The sequence below is a fragment of the Mustela lutreola genome, chromosome 5 (assembly GCF_030435805.1).
Source record: "Mustela lutreola isolate mMusLut2 chromosome 5, mMusLut2.pri, whole genome shotgun sequence".
Lineage (NCBI taxonomy): Eukaryota > Metazoa > Chordata > Mammalia > Carnivora > Mustelidae > Mustela > Mustela lutreola.
This window is the reverse complement of record NC_081294.1, coordinates 17,976,010-17,998,943: the sequence shown is the minus strand read 5'-3', so window position 1 is coordinate 17,998,943 and position 22,934 is coordinate 17,976,010. Positions and strand designations below refer to the sequence as shown.

The window sequence follows — 22,934 nt, the reverse complement described above, 5'->3', positions numbered from 1 at the left end:
CTGAGTCGGTGTGTGATACCACGGTCCAGTTCCTCAAACCTGTGCCTCCAGGGTGATGACAAAATCTGGGACTTTCTATAGATAAAAAACACTATACAATATCTATACTCCTATGCATATTATAGAAAACTCAAATAGAACTGAAATTCATTTTCGTGATGCGGAGTAGTATTCTGGAAACTAGGATCTCAAACGAGTTAAAAATACGTGTCTTAAAAAAAGAAGCGTATTATGGGGTATTTTGGAAGTTGGAAAATAAAAGCTTAAGAAAATGAGAAGATATGAAATACAAAAACTTCACAGATTGGCTATACTCAAGAGAACGTGTATCAAAAAAAAAAAAATTACCACATATTCACCATAATAAATGTACTTAAAAGCTGGTAATATATTCTCAACTGTAAAATGAGGAGTATGTCATTTTTGAATATCGCCTAGGACATAACTTGTGATACTACTTCCTACAGGTCTTTGTTTCGTTGAGAAATCTAAGCATGTGATTTTTAAAGCTAAGTTTATTTTAGTTCAATACTACTCTTGCTCAGTTGATTATGCTTTAATATTGTATTTTACATAGTGTGGGGGTCTGGCAACCAACAAAGAAGTAGTAATATTTCACCTTTCAAGCAAAGCAGTTGGTATTATATTACTTTGTGGTGTGCGATGTGATAAATGACCTACATGCAAAGCATTTGTGAGATATTGCACGTGGGTCAGGGGGAGTTTAGAGATGATAAACAAAACTGCATTAACACAGGGCTGAAGTCACTTAGAAAAGGAAAGCCATAGATCAAGTTTAACTGGGCAACATTAATGGAGGTTATGGGAACACATCTCAAAATGAATATACCCCGAAGAATTTATAGAACACCTCTCATAATTGGAAAAAGACAGATTTTACAATTATCCTCAGGACAAGTCGCCAATAGAGTAAAATACGTAGCTTTAGTGTCAAAAGAAATGTATGAGACAAAAGGGAGACTTAGTTGAAACTGAAAGGAAGAAAAGAGGAAGAAACATGGAAACACAAATGCAATAGAGCAGAACTGCAAACAGGCTCTCACTGGAGGGGAATATATTGAAAACATGTAGATTTTGGACTATAAATAATGTTTAATTGCTATTTTGAAAAGTAAGTTTTTTTCCTAGAAAAAAACACAATACATTAAAAAGCATTCTTGTCACAAAAGTAAATACATTAGATCTTCGGGATTCTTACTATTTTGAATACATTATAAAGATTAATCTTTACCTTTGCTTGTCTTGGATTTGTTAAAGATCACTAAAGAATATTTGGTGAGGAAAGCATTCTCTATAAAACAGTGTTTAGCAATTTCAACTTTGTAATCAGTTTTCTATTAAATATTCACATAATTTGTGGAAGGAAATTGTAATCTTTTAAAGATCTGAATTTTGGAAGTTTTTAAAATCGCAGGATATAGCAAGTGGTAATTTCATGCACCGTTGTGTAATTCACACTTATTTAGGTGTATCAGATGTATGAGGGCTTTATTTTTTCATTTTTTTCCCTTTTTTCTGCACTTATTTTAGGGGCTCATGATCTTCAGATTCAGTCACTTAAAACAAAAAAAGTCTGCATATTCTCATACCTTAAAACTGATATAACTGTATTCGCCGCCGGTGTTAAATCAGATATCATTTAAATGGCTTAAGGAAGAAGAGTCTCATTTTCTTAAACTTTTTTATCTTATAATAGTCTTAGAGGGGCACCTGGGTGGCTCAGTGGGTTAAAGCCTCTGCCTTTGTTCAGTTCATGATCCCAGGGTCCTGGGATTGAGTTCTACATCGGGCTCTCTGCTCAGAGGGGAACCTGCTTCCTCCTCTCTCTCTGCCTGCCTCCTTGCCTACTTGTGATCTCTCTCTGCCAAATAAATAAATAAAATCTTAAAAAAAAAAAAGTCTTAAATGAAACAAGATGGGATTGGGAGGGAGACAAACCATAAGTGACTCTTAATCTCACAAAACAAACTGAGGGTTGCCGGGGGGAGGGGGTTGGGGAGAAGGGGGTGGGATTGTGGACATTGGGGAGGGTATGTGATTTGGTGAGTGCTGTGAAGTGTGTAAACCTGGTGATTCACAGACCTGGGGATAAAAATATATGTTTATAAAAAATATATGTTTATAAAAAATAAAAAATTAAAAAAAAAATATTAGAAAGGAAAAAAAAAAAAAAAGTCTTAGAGTTATGGAAATTTGGAAAGGTAGTCCAGAGCGTTCTGATGTACAGCAACCGCTGTTTCCTCTGTATCAGACTCTTACGTCAATAGGGTGCATTTGTCCTGATTAATGAATGACACAGTGAATTCGAGATGCCTCTTAGAATCTCCACCAAGTGGGCTAAAAGTGAGTCAGAACCCAAAAGAGAGATGTGGGATAGATCTATATATTTGGCAGTCATTATCAAAATGATGGTAGGTAATACTATGGGATAAGGTAAAATAATCTAGGGTTTGAGTTTTAAAAAAAAGAAAAATGTGAATATGTTGGGGAGGGGTCTGGGAGAAAGGGGTTGAGAACCAAATTTTGAGTACCCACCACTGAGATGCGAGGAAGAGGAAGGAGAATGAAGATCGGTGTTGGTGAAGCAGGGGAACAGTAAGTAGAAGGATGTCCTAGAAGCCAAGGTCTCCCTTCAGAAGGGAATGGGCAACTCTCTTAAATGCTTTGGAACAGGGCTGCTGATCACCCATCACATTCGTCAAGATGGTGGTCCTTGATGATGACCTGTCTGTGAGTAGTTTCATAAAATAGTATAATTTGTAAGAAAAAGGAAAGTGACAGTCAGAATAGAGAATGAAGTAACTGGTTTAACTTCAGGAGTAATGTACCTCATTAGAATACCAACCACTTATTTTTATGTCCGCATATCTGTTGTCTCTGTCCAATGTGTGTGGGGTTAGTTCAATATCTACATCAGTCCTATTCCTGACCTGGTAAGATTCCAGGCTTCCAGATGGTTCTGCTTTGTTTAGCATAATCTTCATTCTGGGGCATGGGCTAAAGGTCCAGCATTTACATATCTCCTGTGCTTCTCAGGTAACCTCATAGGAATTCAAGAGAGCAAGCAGAATGACAGAAGAGATTTTAAAGTTTCTGCTTATGCCATGCCCATTAATATTCCATTAGGCAAAGCAATATGTCCAAACTGAATATGAACAGGGATGGGAGATGTGTGCAAGCAAATCTGTAGGAGATACTAAGGATTCATATAAAAAAATATAATGGAATCTACCACAGGACTATTCTAGCAAGTGAACTTTTTTTCCCCCCTCTTTGAAATTGGAGTGTAATGGCATGACGGTGTCCTAATGAGAGCGATTCTATAGAGAAGGGGAAATATTACAGAGCAAGAGCAGGGTTTCTTAAGGGATGTAGGAAGCAATGGAATCCAGTGTAAAAGTTAAAGGGCTGAGTCTGAGTGGGAGCAGGGGCACTTAACACACTGTGGTCGGAGAGAAGACCGAGAATAAGGGTAAGATCTGGGTAGGCTAGTAGATTGGTGGTCAGCCGACAGGATAGTTCTTTTACAATTAAATCTCTTTTACTCTTTCTTGCCCGTAGTATTGTCTGGCTCTTGTTTCATCTGCTCCTGCATAATGATGTTTTCTGAAAATATGTCCTTGTGATCCTTCTATTACCAGGGTATTGTCTTCAATCATTCATCTCTGCAAATTAAACCCAAATCAGGGGACCCCTGGGTGGCTCAGTCAGTTAAGTGTCTGCCTTCGGATCAGGTCATGGTCTCAGGGTCCTGGGCTTAAGCCCCACATTGGGCTCTCTGCTTAGTGGGGAGCCTGCTTCTCCCTTTCCCTCCGCCACTCCCCCTGTTTGTGCTCTCTTGCTAGCTTGCTCTCTTTCTCTCTCAAATAAATAAGTAAAAGTATTTAAAAAACCAAAAAACATAAACAAATCAGTACCTCAAGCCTTGATCTCCCTCATGTATGCTCAACCCTTGCAGGGCATACTGCTAGACAGCTTCAGGGGCAAATTTTGCTGACTCCTCAAAGAGCATATAAAAATGAGTTAGGAAATATTGCTATTGTATTTTCTCTTCATATTTTTCTGAATAGTACCCTCAATTTACCATTTTGTATGGTCCGGAATCACAGTTTATATTATCACGACCATTATTTAATATGACATTTAGTAAGTGATCTAAATTTGTTGATTTTAACATGTTCATGATTTTAACATATTCATGTTCAATATTATAATTTCCTGTCTATTGTATTTCTGTACCTTAGTTCGGAAATGTAATATAAGTATGCACATGTATAACTTAACCGAATTGAATGAGAGGTCCCCCAAATGAAGTATTACTTATTATTAGATAGTGTATCAATATAATAATATTAATATTTTTATATTATATAAAGTAATGTTATAGAATATTATGTACTATATATATACATATATATACACGGTATTGTATGCTATGTAGTGAACTATATCACATATTATTATATATTACATACAATACATAGTGAAATATATATTATGTATTTTAAACATACCCTGAGATCATTACCTGAACCAAAGTCAAGAGCTGGTTGCTTAACCTACTGAGCCATCCAGGTACCCCTATTATGTATTTTATATAATATATATATATATATATATATATATATATATATATCCAAAGACAATAGATCTCTGTAAAATGTTTTGACAATAGCTATTATGTTTTGATAATAGCTACTGAATTTTGATTAATAGGAAAATAATGTTTTATTCTAGGTCCACATGAATCAGCTCAGAGAAAAGAAATGATAAAGAAAAATGGCTAATAGTGGAAATTTCATAAAGGGAGAGTTGTTACAAAGCAGAGTAGAGTTAAGGTCAACTAACACTGCTGTGTCCAGGTGTAGCAATAAGGAAGCTGGTATCACCTCTTAGCCCGAAGAAACAAAGGATACAGCCATCACCAGATCTGGGAGATTGTAGCTATAACATTTAGGTTATTGCACAAGAGCACTGGCCTTTATAAAAATGTCACAGTCAGACTCTGATGAAACAGAATGGAAGATCCAGGACCATGAGTATTCCAGCCTGCTCTCATCTTGCCCTCTTAGCTCCCTCCAAAGCTCCTAACTAAACAAACACAGTGAAAGTCAGTGAGTGAATGTAGAACCCCATTGATACAATCAATATGGGTCTCAAATCAGTATGGAAAAGTATGGAAAACTGACCTAAGAGATATTAGGCAGATCAAGGATCAAACTATTCATTTATTGTTTAGGTAGTTATTGGATATCATCTGGTTATGAATGATTTGTTTCTAAATTTCCATACCTCTTTGCAGAATAATTATTTTATGTTTTAAAATAAAGACTTTTGATGGGGCGCCTGGGTGGCTCAGTGGTTTGGGCTGCTGCCTTCGGCTCGGGTCATGATCTCAGGGTCCTGGGATCGAGCCCTGCATCGGGCTCTCTGCTCCGCAGGAAGCCTGCTTCCCTCTCTCTCTCTCTCTCTGCCTGCCTCTCTGCCTACTTGTGATCTCTGTCTGTCAAATAAATAAATAAAATCTTTAAAGAAAAAAAATAAAATAAAATAAAGACTTTTGAAATAATTTTGAAAAAAAAAATTCCAAAGAGACCAAAAAGCTACAAAAAATAACAAAACATATTTGAAAAATGACAATAATGATAACAAAAGCAATTGAAAAAAAATTGTAATGAAAATATCACTGGGCAGGTTTAAAAGCAAATTATCCCCAGTTGAAGAGGCATTTGGTAAACTGAAAGTTAGGTCAGAAGGAAGTTTTAAAATGCAACACAGAGAAACAATAGCATTGAATATTCACAAAAGAAGTTAAGAGACTTAGAGAATAGAATGTTAAGATGTAACATGTAGGGGTGTGTGGGTGGCTCAATCGGTTATGTGTGCGACTATTGATTTCTGTTCAGGTCATGATCTTATAATTATGGGATCAGGGCCCACGTTGGGCTCTGCACTCAGTAGAGAGTCTGTCTGAGATTCTCTCTCTTCTTCTCCCTCTGCCCCTCCCCAGCTCCTTCTCTCTCTCTGTGAAATAAATAAATCTTTAAAAAAAAAAAAAAAAAAAAAAAAAAAGAGAAAGAGAGAGAGACAGAGAGACAGAGACAGAGAGAGATGTACCATGTATTTATTTAGGTGCCCAGAGAATAGAGGGAAGAATGAGTCACTGGCAGTATATTTTAAGAGATTATTATTAATAATTACCCAGAGTTGTTTAAAGACATTAATCCATAGATTTAAGAACCCCAACAAATCCTGAGCAGAATACATAAAAGATTTCCAAGCCTAGTCAAATCATACTAATACCATATAAAATCAAAGACAAAAAGAAAATCTTAAAAGTATCAAGAAAGTGAAGAAAGTGTACCTTTAAGAACATGACAATTAGAAATATCTCTTCTATCCCAATATCAACAGTGGATGATATGAGGCAGTGAGATTAAATAGGCAAGATGTTGAAAGAAAATATTCTCTAGTGTAGAATTCTTTACAGGGAAAAGTCTTTCAAAGAATGACTAAACAATGCTATTTTTAGGAAATAACAACAAAAAACAAACAAGAAAAGCTTGCTCTACCAGAAGATCCTAATTAAAGAAAGTAACAGACCCCAAATAGAGGGGTCCATGCAGCTTGAAGGAAGAGAGCCATGCATGTCGGTAACTGAAGTGAAAGGTAGCTATAATTATATAGTAGTATTCTTACAAGCATTTTTTAATGGTAGATTTTTTAAAAATAATAATATGTCACAAGTCAAAGAAGTTAAAGGGTGTAAAAAATCTGTGCTGTCATGGTGTCTATTAAGAGGGTACAAATTATGATGATCAGTAAGCTATTATATGTAGAGTATGCGTATTTCCTTTTTTTAGGATATCAAATAAAACTAACAGAATTTATAGAGAAGAGGAAGAATGGAATGACAAAAAGTAATCAAGACATAAAAAGAAAAGAAAAAAGCTATAAAGAAATGCCAGAATAAAAAAAAAAATTAAAAGCACGAAGTGAAATGATCTAAGTCTATACCCTCAGAATTCCACACATATATGTACAGGGCACAGGTGAGAATATTCATGACAGCACTGTTTACAATAAGCAGAAATTCAAAACAACTGAAATGTCAATCCACAGTAATCATGTATAGGTAAATTGCAGTTTATTTTAAAGCAGCACACTGTATAGAAATAAACATAAGTGAATTACAGCTTCAAAAAAAATAAAATCATCATCTTTTAAGAATAATAGCAAAGAGTGGAAAATAAATCTCTAAAGAAAACACAGTATGATTCTACTTATATAAAATTCAATATTAAGAACTAAACAATGTGGTTTAAGGACACATTAGGGCAGTCCCAGAAAAAAAAAAAAAGAGAGAGATTATTAGCATATGCTTCATTCTAGGGGAAATGAATCGATTCTGATTGGGAAGTGACATATTTGTATTTCCTATGGGAAGCTGATAATATTCTATTTTACAGATTAGACTTGGCTACTCATAGTGTTTATATAATTGTAAAATTTCACAATAACAACTCAGTACATTGTCCTTGTTGATCTTACTTAAAAACAAAACAAAACAAAAAAGCTTTGAAAACTATTGAAGAGTCTTCTTTTTTAATAATTCTCTTTTTCAAGTTAAATATCCTCAGATTCTGTAACATTTTTTTTTTTCCTTTGTCTAACCTCTTCCCAAGTCCCAGCACTGTTCTGCTGCCACTCTTTGTTCTGGGTGACTCGTTTTACATTATCTCTCAAGAACCTCGGCACCCCAAGACAAATAACCTGCTCAATATAATGTAAACAGAACAATGGGATTGAATTGATTTGGACAGTTGGCTTCCATTAAGGGAATCTATTATTATTTCATCATCTTATTTTAGCAAATTCAGCATAGTTTTGACTCACCTAGGCAATTATGCTAAGTTAAACTCATCAATTTCTCTTTAAGTCAATCCTTGTGCCTGTACTTATACATGCAAATTTAAAAATATCAGGGACGCCTGAGTGGCTCAGTTGGTTAAGCAGCTGCCTTCGGCTCAGGTCATGATCCCAGCGTCCTGGGATCGAGTCCCACATCGGGCTCCTTGCTCCGCAGGGAGCCTGCTTCTCCCTCTGACTCTGCCTTCCACTCTGTCTGCCTGTGCTCGCTCTCGCTCGCTCTCTCTCTGACAAATAAATAAATAAAATCTTTAAAAAAAAAAAAAAATTTAAAAATATCAGTAATACTTTTAAAATGTGTTTTCTTCGTCGCTGTCATCCATGGCTATTTGGAAATGCAATTTGACCAATTTTTGCCCTGTTATTGCTCCCAGTTTGAAGCTATCTTCATTTTTAATATGTATAGTTTCAATGCCTTCACTAAAGAGATTGATCAAAACATTGACCAGAACTGGATAGAGAACAGAGTCCGGGAGCACCTGCGTGGCTCAGTGGGTTAAGTGTCTGCCTTTGGCTCAGGTCATAATTCTGGAATCGTGGGACTGAGCCCAGCGTCAGGGCTCCCTGCTCAGTGGGGAGTCAGCTTCTCCCTCTGCCCCCCACCCTGCTCCTCATGCTCTCTCTCTTTCTCACTTTCTCTGTCTCTAAAATACATAAATAAAATCTTTAAAAAAAAAAAAAAAAGGAAAAGGAAAAAGAACAGAGTCTATAAAGAGAGCTTTGGTGTATCCTTTCTCAGGTGAGAACTTTGGTCAGAACCCCTTTATAGGGGCTTCTGGGTGCTCAGGGGGTTAAAAGCTCTGCTTTAGGCCAGGTCATGATCCCAGGGATCGAGATGGGACTCTCTGCTTAGCAAGGAGCCTGCTTCCCTCTCTCTCTCTGCCTGCTTCTCTGCCTACTTGTGATCTCTGTCTGTCAAATAAATAAATAAAATCTTTAAAAAAAAAAAAAAAAAAAAAAAAAAAAGAACCCTTTTCTAGCTCAGCAGTCTTCCCAGAATCTCCTGCAGAGGCTGCTGTTGCTATTCTGCTCAGTTGCCCTGGGATTCCTGTTGCGAGATCTGTGTGCCTTTGTGCTTCCTGCAATGTATGAGTTTTTCCTGTAACAGTCCAGTAGTTTCCTCATCTGCAGGAGAAGCCCTCCCAGCAACAGGAGTGTCTTTGCTTGAACAGAGCCAGGAAAACTTAGGGGTGTGTATCACACCATATCGTGCTTGCCCATAGCCAATAACTCAGTTCAAGAGCCTGTGAGGCATCTGTCTGACTCTGTCAGAAAAGCATGTGTCTAATGATATTTTGTCCATCCTTTCTTTGAACATGATGTAAAAGAGTCGCAATGGCTTCTTTGAACTCAAGATGCACAAGGGGCTCAATATGCCTTCTGGATATAATGTTAAATAGTACATTTAAATATTTAAATAGTAATTTACAGAGAAATCATACTAGATGTGAGGCTCCATCCCAGGAAGTGCAAACTAAAACCACAATGTGATTTGACAATATCATGTCCCATTAAACAGATACAATAAATTTCAGAAATTGGATTATAGCAAGTGTTACTAAAGGTATGCGCCAATGGAAATTCTTCTATGCTCTTGTAGGAACAATTCAGGATTATTTGGTAAAGTTCAAGATGTAGGTTCCATGCTGTTCAGTAATTCAAGCCCTATAAACACAGACTTATACTTTTATTAGGAGGCATGTATAAGAAAGTACAAAGCATTATTTTTAGTGGGGAAAAAATGGAAACTATTCAAATGGCATTAATACTAGGATGGATGAATATATTTTGTCATATTCATAAATGAATTATTGCTGCCTGTCTCACTGTGGATGCATTTCAATAATAGAATATGCAGTTGATGAGAAGAAAGTTATGTAAGAATAGATAAAGTGTGATGCCATTTACATTAAGGAGAAAACATATATAGCTTTGGTTAGTAAGTTCAGAAATGCATGCATATGCTGTAAAATAATACAGAATACAACAATTGAGGAAAAGGCAAGCAAGAGGGGTGCAGGTATAGGTAGAAACAATGAGACAAGAATGCATTGGAGGTTTCTCAAGATCTAGGGGTATTCTTTTTGTGGCCAGATGGTAGGCACATGTATCTGTTGTGTTTTGTTTTCTTTTTTTTAACTTGGAGCTTTAAAGCAAATTTCCTATATAACTCTAAACATCATCATAATTTTTAAAAGAAAATAAAATGTAGCCAGGAATGATAATAACTTCTCGTAGTCATTTCTGCTTTATAAATGTCATAAGAATTTAATATCTTCTAAGGCATCATATAATGTTACCCAGAATAAAAGTTGAGCTTAGGTCATGTGTAAAATGTACCCTCTTTGCTTTTTCTTCTCCTTCTTTTTCAGTTTTTTAAAGATTTTATTTATTTATTTGACAGAGAGAAACACAGTGAGAGAGGGAACACAAGAAGAGGTCATAGAGTAGGGAGCTAGATGTGAGGCTCCATCCCAGGACCCTGGAATCCTAACCTGAGCCAAAAGCAGATGCTTAACAACTGAGCCACCCAGGCACCCTTTCTTTGCTTTTTAATGTCTGTGATAGCTCTGCATTTCTAGTTGTTGCCTAAGAGGTACCGGCCAGTCTTGTTTTCATATAATTTACTATGAATCTCAGTGCTCTTAGAAAGAATATTTTCAAGATGTAGAAGAGTTAAGGAGAGAAACTTGCTGAAACTCTTCCCTTTCCCACTTTCCAATAGAAATGTCAGCCCAAACTTATTTTTTCATAGGAATTTGGCAAGAAAACCTAAAAATATAATCAGAATGTTTTCAGTCCAACCTTTGGACTATGTATCCCTAATCTTGAGTTTTCTTAGAACAGTGAAATGCATAAACAAAGGAATAGATTTGATGCATATATAAATAATAAGTCCTAACAAAACCATAAGCAAAATTTATGTTACCAATCCAACATAATACATACTGGCAAGGCAGCTACTCAGTATTATCGCCATTACTAAAGAAAGAACCAATATTTTAGGACTAAAAAGGGAAAGGATATTAAGTCAGAATAAAAAGAATTCCATCCCAAGAAAAAGCTGTTGTTGACCTCATAATGTCTGACATGTTTGAATAGATTTATTTTCATCATTTTTAAAATGTATCATTGAACTAGAGACAATGTCACCCAGGGAGACACACACTGCAGCAAAAGGAAACCGCTATTCATAAGCTCCCTGCTTTGAATTAGATGGACATCTCAGCTGTAAATTGTGTATAGAAAGTGGAACACATATAGTGAGGGGGTTGGGGGGGTTAATGCTAACGTTAAGCAGTGTAGTTCCTAGAAGTGATGGGAGTTCTAGGCCTTTGTTATGTCTCTAATTGTCTAGACCAGAGAGAAATAGAGTGCATGCTGAGATAAATGTGATCACTCACAAAGCAATTCCTTGGTTAAATCATTTTATTTAAAAGGCACTCACCACGGGAAAACAACACCATAATTTCGCCTAATTGAACTCTGAACCTAAAATACAGCAATACAAGAGAAGGAACGATTCAAGACAGAAATGATCCAATCAAATTAAATAGCAGTTTAATTTCCCTTCTGGAGACATACGTATTCAAGTAATAGTTCTTAAAAAAAAAAAAAAAAAAAAAAAAAAAGAGGGAGCAGGACAAGAAATAGTTAATATGTTCCAGCCTGTTTCGGAACGCACATTGAACTGAGATGTTAAAAAGGAGAGATTTTGAATTTCTAAAAGCAGTGGAAACTTGTTTATTTATTTATTTCCTGTAAATTTATAGTTAGGTACCCTTTTCTGAGACTGTAGGCATATTTCTAATCTGAAACCATATCCTATAAAAGAGTGGGACTTGTTTTATGAGCATTTACACATAGTTTAAATTGCTACAACATAAAAGTATAATACTGGCTCCATTACTAACTTGTTCTAATATGCTGAGAATGTGTCCCTCCCATTCCATTAAAGGAAAACATTGATAGTTCATACCAGGATTTTAGATAAAGGTAATACAGACTTGGAAGGTATGATTTTCATGACCCTTCTGGAACATGAGCCAGTTTAAGATAAAAATGTTTGGAAAACTATCTTAAGTGAAAACACTGATACTTAGGGCCATGGCTATTGAAGCTTTTCCTATTAGTTGATTGATTGATTGTCCTTTACAGAAGCTGACATAAAGCCTCCATTTAAGGAGAAATATGTAAAGATAGTGAAAAATAAAAGCAAGAAAATTCGATATGCTTTTTAGTTTTCCTGATACCGGGCTACACAATATGCTATCTATACTATATATATGATAATACACGGGCTTCCATCCACTAGCTGGGTTGTTATAAATGCTAATACATTTAAATAAGTTTAGAGTTATATCTCTTGTGATATTTGGGTATACTAAAGTGTTTAGAGAGGTTAATTTGGGACTGCAAAGGGAAGCAGTTTTCTGACTGTAATTTAGGTTAGCTGTTCCTTTTAAGGTGTGAGGCAATCAAGTTTTCTCTGCAGTAAAGAAAATTTTAGGTCGTGTCACGGATTAGTTTGCATACAACTACTTTCTTTGATGAGCATTGTGTAGATGATTCTGAAGATAGAAACAACTTGGAATAATATCAGTACTTCAATATGTTTTCTATTACCTGGACATCGCTGCTAACCGTCTAATTTACCTAAATTATCTCCTGTTGTCCCCTTGAATTGAAGATGCAATCTTATTCTCACCATTCCATTAACTGCCTATAATCTTGGGAATTGTTTACACTTTATCTAGTTTCCTTCTGGGCTGCCTCCCCACGGCAGCCTACACATTCTGGAGCTGCTTCAGGCTTATTACAATGATGTAGGAAGTTATTAAAATATGTTAATTTACCTGACTGACATGCCTTTAAATTTAGCCCTTATAACTTCTTGCCTTCCAGGCTGTCCACACTGTGTAATACCTGGAACAAGATATCATTCTGCAATGATATAGTTATCCAGCGAGAAAATAATGATACGGCTTTCCCTTGTAACTGTAATCGCTTCTACTGTATCAGTTCTATAATTGAAGTAAAATCAGTAGTCCCTGATGTATACTGGGAGTGCTTGCTCTGGGCCAAGCAGTCTCCTACATACTCTGCAGGTTCTATGGTTATCTGTGTTTTATAGATGAGGGCTGCATGACTGAATATCTTTTACATCACAGAACTAATCAGGGGCAAAACCTGGAGTCCTCCCCAGGCTGCCTGGCTCCAGGGTCCAGGCTCTTAACTACCATAATCTGTCCATCTGCCCTTTTAAATGTTAAGGGAGGTAGAAAGAGGAGTCATCTGTATATGGAAGTATAGACAGATAGATACATAGATAGATAGTCAGAACCATTTTGCAAATATGATTCTAATGTGATAAATGTAAGAGACTTGGATTTGACCTTTGGGAAATGAGGAGTAACTGACATGGTTTGTAAGTCCAGGGATTTGGCCAGATTTCCCTTTCAGAAGGAACACTCCTGAGACACAGAGAAGATGATGTCAGGAAACATCTTTAGATGTTTCAGAAACATCTTGGCACACATGGTCTCTACACCCCAGTTCTCACTTCCACGTGTGTCCTTTCCCTCTAATTCCAGCACTTACTCATGAACCATGTTCTGTTCCCCCAAGATGCCAGGACCATGATCCCCTGGGAGCTCTACGCAGGATGACTCCTCTGCCCTCTCCATACTGTACCCAACCTTCCTGGCCGCCGCCTTTCAGGACTTTGCTTGAGGGGCATTTCTTCTGATTCTGCCTCTTGTACTTCTAAGGATGGTTCAAGGATCCTGCTTAATGCACAGAACTCTAACAGTAGAGCAAGTAAATTTTAACATATCTATTTTTCCACTCATATGAAGGCACTAGATACATCTTTCTCATCCTACTTTCTGGGGTACTATTCAAAATGTCTGACAAATGGTGAGGACAGACGCTTTGGTAACCAACATGAAGATGACCTTCTCTTCCCCAACCTGCATGCTCCTACCCTCTCTGGACAGGGGAAGTTTGGGGGGTGCACATGGCTTGGCTCTCTGAGATATGAGACAGAAGGAGGTGGTAAAGCCCAGAAACCAGCTGGGGCGGGGGGGAGGGCTGTGATGGGTGGTTGGACATGGTTGTCATAACATCAGAAATTTTCTTGTCTTCAGCACTGTCCAAGACACCCCTGCTGTGACAGGCACTGCACTTAAAAGTTTATATATAGTGGGGGAGGTAGGAGGTTCCCAGGGGAATAGCAAATGGGATAGGGTTTTGAGGATCTCTGGGCTGTGGTTGTTTACTAAAATGCAAGGAAGTCCTTTTCAAAGCCACACAGATGCAGGCCAGCTGGACACAAGTTGTGCTCATATCCCCAATTCACAGTGCACAAAAGGCAATCAGCTCACATTTTGGGAAGATGGGAAAGAGGAAGATGATGAGAAAGTGGGCTGGGTGTGTCCATGGAGAGTAACAGGGTCAGTATTGCTAGAGAAGAGAGAGCAAGGGGATACGTGAGGGAAGGAGTTCAGAAAAGAAATCAGGTCACATGGCCTTCTGAAGACCATTGTTAAGAATTTACATTGATTTTAATCTAAGCGCAGTAAGTTACCACTGTGTTTATAAGCATACCGTGTGTGCGCCCAAGTGTATTTAACATTAAATCATCTAAAGAACCAGAAAACTTTTAGCAATGATCATCCTTGTAGGAAGAGATTAAACATGATTTGAATCTTCCTGTTAAGGAAAATTATAAACAGGTTTATATTCATTAACATATGAGTAAATTCTGGAGTTAAATGCTGTAGTACCGTTTGTAAAATGGCAAATAATATGGATCATGATGAAGAAGGAATGTTTTAATATGTTTTAAATTCCCACATAGTCCATTCAAAAATAGACACATAGCAAATGTCTCCCTTAAAAAATGTTTATTAAAAACAACAAAAATAGGGTGCCTGGGTGTCTCAGTGGGTTAAGTCTCTGCCTTTAGCTCAGGTCATGATCTCAGGGTCCTGGGATTGAGCCTTGCATCAGGCTCTCTGCTCAGCAGGGAGCCTGCTTCCCCCTCCCCCTCTGCCTGCCTCTCTGTCTATACTTGTGATCTCTCTCTCTCTCTGTCAAATAAATAAAATATTTTTTAAAATCCTCTAATTATACTTAAACCCACTATATAAATGTTATTTTTTCTAACTGCCCATAAATTAAGAGCACTAAAGATAACTGGTATGTTATTAAATGAAAAACAGAAAAAAGAAATCAGAAAGGAGTGCCCTGGTCTAGCCAGAACCTGTATGAAGACAAGTGTAGGATATTGTCTGTCATCTAAGGTTAGAATACAGATTTGTATTACAGTTATGTGCTTTAGGAAAAATGATATTTTTACAATGTAGTTGAATTTAATTAATGTTTCTGTTTTTTTGACATAATTTTCTATTTCAGAAGATCCAATTCCTACCTTTAAGGTTATTTTTGTTTAAGATTTTATTCATTTATTTGACAGAGAGAGAGAGAGAGAGCACAAGCAGTGAGGTGCAGCAGAGGGAGAGGGAGAAGCAAACTCCCCCGTGGAGCAGGGAGCCCTGTGTGGGGCTCCATCACAGGACCCTGGGATCATGACCTGAGCTGGAGGCAGAGGCTTAACCAACTAGTCACCCAGGGCCCCCCCCACACACACATACACCTTTAAAGTTTTCTATGAAAATATGAATTAAGAAAGTTTTCTTATGACCTCTCTCCTTGACTTTGCCTTCCTTCTGTGAGAGGTACTGTTGGAAACACAGCCTTCGTGCTTCTGCTTGCTTCTAATTTTAGGAAAAAGAGGCAAGCAGAGGAAAGAGAAAAGGTAGAGCTTATAATGTGTTATCAAATATTACACAATAAGTTCCTATTAAAAATGTCTTTTGGGGTGCTTGGGTGGCTCAGTGGTTTAAAACTTCTGCCTTTGGCTCAGGTCATGATCCCAGGGTCCTGGATGGAGCCCCGCATCAGGCTCTCTGCTCAGCAGGGAGCCTGCTTCCCCTCCTCTCTCTCTGCCTGCCTCTCTGCCTATTTGTGATCTCTGTCTGTCAAATAAATAAGTAAATAAAATCTTTTAAAAATATCTCTTTCGCACTTCAAGGTGAGTCAACATTGCTCAATCCCATTCAGTGCGACACTTCACAGGGGAGCTAGTTTCCTCCAAAAGGAAATTCTATTTCAGCAGTTTAGAGTGGCACGCTGTGGATCTGACAGCATGCACTGATGGCCCACAGCCCAGCACAGGAAGTTTGTTTGGGATTTTTGGGAGAGAAGATATAATCCCCAGTTTCAAGATGCTTATCTAACATTTTGCTCATCAGAGATCTTAAGGAGTAAGCAAGAGCCTTTGAAGAAAAATGTCATGGTACATGACATATATAGGGCTAAATATTCTGTTCAAATAAAGTCATAATATTTTAACACTACAATTTGCCTGAATTATTGACACCAATCCTTCAAAAGTCAGTTTGTGTTAATATGTACCAAAAATGTATTCTAGTCATTATTCCTTCGTTCTTTTCTTTCTTTCTCATTTTAGGATTTATTTATTTATTTGAGAGTAAGGGAACAGAGGGAGGGGCAGAAGGAGAGGGAGAGAGTCCTCAGATAGACATCCACGAGCACAGAGCCTGATGCGGGACTCGATCTCAGGACCCTGAGATCATGACCTGAGCCGACATCAAGAATGGGATGCTTAGCAGACTACACCACCCAGGTGCCCCCTTTCTTTCTTTTTTAAACATGCATTTCACCAAAAGCATATTTGAATAGTGACTTATATCTAAATGTTGTTCAATAAACCTTAATGTAACTAATTCGTTCAATTTGGAAAAATCCTTTTCAAAATTAAACTTATAAATTCAAGTTTTATATTAAAACCCCCAACAAGTCTTTGAGACCTGGAAAGTGGATTTAAAATTTAGAAATATATACACACACACACACACACACACACACACACACACACGTCTTTAGGTATATAAATGCACTGATTAACAAGAGGAGAATGTTGCAAAAACTTCTTCAAATAATGTTGTGATAATAACTCCCGGTTTTGTATTAGGGAGTAATAAAACAGCTTTTTTGTCACTCCTAGAGGAATATCTACCTTTTGTTAGTACACGTTCCACCAGTACTGCAAATTTTAAAAGTTTCTTACATCAGCACAACAAGATATTTCATGAATCTTGGAGAGGGAGGTTTTGCATCGAGGCAAAATAAACACCACAATGTAGTGTTCCCTATTTTCATTACTCAATTAAAAAAAAAAATACAAAGCATTTCAGTTTTCAAAACTGTATGGAATCACTTGGGGATGGAATAAAATAAATTGATGCCTGCTGACAGTCCTGAGGATGTAAAACCGTTGTTTTCACCTGCTGTATCTCTGGCAGATGGATGAGGGTAGCATTTAGATATATTTCTGAACTCGTGTAAAGAAAGACCCTTTTAATAGAGGGCCCTATAAAATACTGTACTATTTCTTGAATCTACCTTTATTCTTCCAGGACATGTGAGGGAGAGAATGTACTTAGAAATCAGATGAGAAGAAGGAAATTCTCAGTCCTAGCCCTCACACTATTTAATTGAAAAGCAAGTATCATTTTCTCTGTATGCTAATGTGTAAATGGAATTGATGTTAACTTGAGACATCTACAAATCTAATATAACAAGAGTTGCTTTTTACAGTTCTAAAATAAGTTCAGAGTACGGATTTGAAAACCTTGTTACTATTTGCAAAATTAAAAAAAAAAAAAACATTAATCCCCTGTGCAAGGGAATTAGAGGAAAAGAAACCTTCCATGCACAATTATGTTCCACCAAATGTTTCTGTGAAAGGAATAAAATAAGTATGGAGTTTTCTTGTATTTAAGTAACGAGAAGAGACAGTCCTCTTGATTTAATTACTTAATACTGGCATATTTCTGTCAAATAAATTTTCAAGGAAGAAAAATATTGTCCCACCAGTAGTTACTTTAGTATTAAATGTTAAAGGAAAAAGACATCGCATTCCATCATATATACGAGACCTTTCAGCAACTTGATTTTGTTTCGGTAAGTTAGACTTACAGGGCATGATAGGATATTATATAGTGTTTCCTTGAATTTGCTCCTCTGAGAGATGAATTGCATTTAAAATTATTATACAGCAAAGTATTATTTAGTTATTTAATGTTATTAGGATCCAGTGTGCTCTTAGCATTTCATCCTTCTTTTAATCTGTTTTAAGAATATTTGTCTGAAGAGCCTTTATACAACTTTCTCTTGCCGGTATCCCTTAGGAATTATTGGATTTTGGTGCAGACACATTTACTATTTGACATGTAAAATTACATGTCATGTCAGAACGGAGAGGGATTGTCTTCATTTTTACAAGTATGTAAAGCAATTACAGCTGAATCTCAGGAAAAGAAAGTTGCAGGTACGGATAGAGTTAGTATCTCACTCGGTCCTCAGTTTTCCTCGGCATGCATGCCATCCCCGAGATGCTCACATCTTTATTTTAAAGAATCATAAAACTCTCAGAAGCCCTTAGCTGGACATGTGATTGACAGCTCGGGGCACAAATAAATTTAATAACTTCTCAAAGAAAGTAAACAGTGTGTAAAAGGAAAATTATGGTGCAAAGCATTTTTATTGTATTTCTTTAATCTTATGCTGACCCTCGGATAGTAAACTCTCATTAGCATAGGTTTTTAGGCATCTTAAATTCCAAAAGGATTTATGTAGGGTTCAAAGAGCTATTAGAATCCGTAGTATAATCCATTTTTTTCCCCTCAATGTCTTAGTAATAAGTCAGAGCCTTTTATGTGACATTGTTATTTTAACATTTATCAGAAAATTAGACAGAAATAAAGTGTCTTGCAAAATGGTGCATGTTATAAACACTGAAGAAATTCAGCAGCAATCATTTATCTATGTTGAGGAATAGGGAATTATCTTTCCCATGAGGTTTACTCAGGTGCTCAGTGGGGCTGACAATGGCAAGAGTGAGTCCAAATATGACATAGGATATAAGTGTGCTTAATAATTAAGGTATGTCCATGCTACGCCTGCCTCTGTGTGAGTACACACAGAAACATTTACTGACTAACCAATCCATAATCAGTAACTAATCCAAATTTTGACAAATAGGATTTGTTCAATCAATATTTACCAATCAGACATAGTCACTTTCCATTTCTGCACTTGAAAAAAAAAAGAAAAGAAAAACAATCAAAGAAAAAAAAACTTTGTCTTTGATTATTATAACTAAGAAGAGTCAATTGTAGCAGAAAATAAAAATGTAATTTATCCATGAAGTACTACTTAGTCAAAGAACTTTCTAGGGTTTGAGATTTTTTTTTTTTTGATGATGCATATAAAGATTGTCCTAAACTATATGTGGTTTTAAAAAGACATGAGAGAGAAAAATAAATAAATAAAAAATAAAAATAAAAATAAAAATAAAGAGACATGAGAAAATCGGGAGTTACCCAATAAACGGAATAAGTTGCTTGTACCCGGACTTTGGGAAATGAGCCCTGACAAGGAACAGGTGCCCCTGCCGGTCAGACTTCTGTACAGCGAACAACGTTGCTTTGAAAATCCTCTGCGATGGTGTTTCTAGTCTTAGGATTTTCAAAGTGGACTTTCAGGTCAATTGTGACATTAAATGGTGCCTCTTTAAAGCACATTTTCTGCACAGTGGTTGAAAGTGACGTTGACATAACATGACCAACTTTGAACCTTGGAATAATGATGCCGACTGATGCATCTTGGTGAAGATTTTTGATGCTTAGCTATTACAGTTAGCGTGAAAATAATTACTCTTCAATATTACAGCAATTCTATTAAAAACCCTAGAAGTTGTATTTAGAAAACACTCTTCGGTCACAGGGGCCATGCTGACTGTCTGGACTAACGCATCTGCAGCCCCCTCACTTAGTTCCTTGGTTGCTTTTGTCCTGACATAGTATTTGTGTGTCCCAAAACCAGCAAGAGGAAAATGGGCAGAGTTAGGACACAGTTACTTAGGAAACAGCCTTCACAAGGTACATAGCATGTGGGAGAATGTACTGCTTGGAATGTCTCGGTAAGTGTGTTAGTAAGCTTACCAAAATTGCAACGACAATATAGCAGACATCTACAGCATCCTACTATCCAGCAGCACTGCACCCCCCACCCCCTGCTAAGCCCTGGGTCTAAACTCTTGAGTACTTACACTAATTAATTTGACATGCAAGTATCTCACAATATCCTAATTAGGGCCTGGATTCTGGAGGTACATCTGTTCACTTTGCTTGTCAATAGACCACAAACACGGGCGGGGGGGGAGATCTTGAGAAGCCTCATTCATTTTGGCTTTTATGAAAATCACAGCCATATTTGTGTTACAGAATAACTAATTAAAAGGCACATAACTTGTACAAATGCTTTCAGGTTTTTCCTTTACTATGTCTCCTTGGCAGTCTGCCCATAAAATCTGTTCTTTTGGGTTTTCTCCTTTGAGGACCGTCATCGACTCTTCTGCTTGAATGGAAGCTGGAACCCACTTTATTTATTTTTTTTTTTTTTAAAGATTTTATTTATTTATTTGACAGAGAGAGATGACAAGCAGGCAGAGAGGCAGGCAGAGAGAAAGGAGGAAGCAAGCTCCCTGCTGAGCAGAGAGCCCGATGCGGGGCTTGATCCCAGGACTCTGAGATCATGACCTGAGCCGAAGGCAGCGGCTTAACCCACTGAGCCACCCAGGCGCCCCTGGAACCCACTTTAGACATCAGTCCAACCCCTCAGTTTACAGATGGGGAAAGCGAGGCCACAGAGGCTAATGACTTCTTTCACAGCTGCAGAACATTCAAAACAGCCATCCGTAGTGATCCAGATCCAAGCTCTCACTTTTCCTGATGTATTTTGTTTCCCCATGCACCATTCTTACGTATTGCTTCACAGATTGTTGTTGTGTCTTGGTGGAAAGTGAAATGTAATTTAGAATATACCTACAATAAAAGGGGACCTGGAAGACCTAGCTGGTTAAGCCTCTCTGCCTTTGGCTCAGGTCATGATCCCAGGGTCTTTGGCTCAAGTCCTGTATCGGGCTCCCCACTCAGCTAAGAGTCTGCTTCTCTCTCTTCCTGCTGCTCCTCCTGCTTCTGTTTGCTTTCTCTCTCTCCTCTCTCTCTCTGTCAAATAAATAAAATAAAATATAACAAAAAAAGTTGGTTTCAGAATCGCCAAAGACACTGAAGCGATATAGAGAAACGTGAAAGACTACAGAACAGACCGAGCTCAGTTTATCTCCTCCCTCTACTAGCTACTCAAGCCTGGACATGGCTGTTGTCAACTCTGATGTCGTTAATCAGGGTGTTGTCCCACTGGAGGGATATAGCATATGCCCACACCTGGAAGGGAGGTTTGCACACAATGAGGGCTCTTTAAATATGACTTTTGTTTCTTCCCTTTTCTTTTCCAAGGCAAAGAAAAATTACATGTTTTGGGTAACAAAAGCATATCATATCCATTTTGGAGTATGACTGATTAAAAAAGTTTTGTTTTGTTTTGTTTTAAATAGCAGCAAGACTGTCAATTCTTTATTCAAGTAAATGAGTTAAAAAATAGCACGTAAATCTATATGGAGTTCATTTCTAAACACATTTTTAAACAATTATTTTTTTAAACATCTACTCATGATTACTCTCATAACTTTTGAATGTATGTGCATACTGATGTTTATTTGTAAACCTCCAACAATGAGTTAACCTGCATATGAAAATAAAAAGATTTATTTAATTTCTTCTACCCTTCTCTTATTCTATTCAAAACAAGTATGATCTTTCTTTCACTCATGTTCATCTTCTGATAGTCTCTGTAACATTAAAAATGTGCATGTGAATATCTTTTTTCATCATTTTGTGAACTTTTGGTGATTTTTTTTTAACTCTCTGAAATTTGTCCCATTTTTTTCCCTTTAAATGTTTTGCCAATTACACCTTTATTTTCACAGTATCAATAGGAGTATCATTTAGATTTCTTGTAGCAATCCTAAACAACTAATTTAATTATGACAAAAAGCATACTCTAAATGATGAAAAACAGGGCACATGATTTCACAATTTTGCATACTTCAATTTTTTGGTTGTTAGGTTTTGGATGAAGGAATGGAGATGGATGTACTTCCTTTTCTAGCTGCTCATTTTCACAAACTTGGCCCCAACATGCCTCTGTTCATTGACTCTATCTTCCAGGAGGTTTCTTTGATTTTAGTTTTTCCTTTTATTGTTTTTAACATTTATACTTTAATCTCTAAAAAACCATTATTTAATTTAGGAGAGTTCTTCTGGTGTATTTTTAACAGAATGGAATTAAAAATAATTGTTTTCTGCATCCTTTATTATCTCTCTTTCCTCTGGGGTCAGGTTTTTTGTATGCATATTTTGGCTTTTTTTCTGATTTTTGTATGTATATTTGGCTCTTTCTGAAAAGAGGGACTGACTCATCATCCCTCTATTGAGAAACCAAAAGTGTTTCTCACTTTGATCTCAATATTCTGTTATTTTTTCTATGTGTGCTACTTTTTTTATGAAAACAAAAAAAAAAAAAAAAAAAAGAAAAGAAAAGAAAATCAATCCCTCCCAATTCCCAATTTCCAGAAATTCACCAACTTTTCACTTTCTCGACTAATACAGATTTTTCTTTGTTTGAAAATCTGTATATTTATTTCAATGTTAGGAGAGATCAGCCATGTCAATTTTATTTTTTTTTTAATTTTGTCATTTTACCCTTAAGAAATGGAGCTTATATTTTTTTTCCGCAGAATTCTCTTTCATTTTTGCATTGTCACCTCTCAACATTTAAGTTACAGTGATGAAATAAATGTCTTTTTACACTGTGTATTGTATTTCCTACTTCTTATCAATAAAAAGATTAATCCATTCATGTTTCCATTCACCTTAAGATATTTCTATTTAATAAATATTTAATATTTGCCATTCATGATAGTATATAGT

General features: G+C 36.7%; 1 protein-coding gene across 1 annotated transcript in view; it reads left to right on the top strand.

Annotated features, from left to right (window-relative positions):
- CDH12 (cadherin 12) overlaps positions 1 to 22,934 on the top strand; it is a 1,003,438-nt gene that overhangs the window by 266,925 nt on the left and 713,579 nt on the right. The gene's annotated exons all lie outside the window — the stretch shown is intronic.